We start from the raw sequence: 675 nt of genomic DNA, 5'->3' as shown, positions 1-675 counted from the left end.
AAAAAAATAAATAGGTAAACACATAAGTAAATAATTTCGGCACAGTAATAACAGGGCTGTTATATGTTGAATTCTGGCCCCTCCCCTTCATGAGGAAGCCTCCTCACCAGCAGAACCCCACACTGCTAGGGGACTGGGCTTTCCAGAGGTAACTAAGCTACAGTGGGGTCACTAGGTGGGCCCCACTCTGGATGACTGCTGTCCTGTTGTCAGGCCTTCTGGGTTTTGGTGCTGTTATGACAGCCTTAGCAGGCTTTGGGCTCTGCACCCACTTTTCAGATAAATGAGGGGGGACCCAGCAGAGGGGAGCTGTCACACAGCCAGCATAGAAGCAGAAGCCAATTTCAGGATCTGGTTCCTGAGCTTAGGGTTGAGGCAGTCCAGAGGCCTCAACCTTAAGCCTTAGGCAAACAGTTGGAGAAGGAACGACAGACAGATCTTACCCTCGGGAGCACACCAGCCTTCCAGCTGGGACAGATGTCTGTGACAGTGTGCAGAGCAGGAAGGCAGGGGAAGTGATGGGACACAGGAAAGGACACTGGTAGAAACTTCTCACCGGCTGTCAGTAAGAAGCATAGCTCATTCTCTCTGTCTCTCTTCTGAAGAGGTAACTACTGGCTCTCCCTCTCCCCCCCTTTACTTCTCTCTCTCTCTCTCTCTCTCTCTCTCTCTCTC

The sequence above is a fragment of the Alexandromys fortis genome, unplaced genomic scaffold (assembly GCF_014885135.2).
Source record: "Alexandromys fortis isolate MF-2015 unplaced genomic scaffold, M_Fortis_MF-2015_v1.1 scaffold_26, whole genome shotgun sequence".
Lineage (NCBI taxonomy): Eukaryota > Metazoa > Chordata > Mammalia > Rodentia > Cricetidae > Alexandromys > Alexandromys fortis.
Note: the sequence above shows the minus strand (reverse complement) of the source record.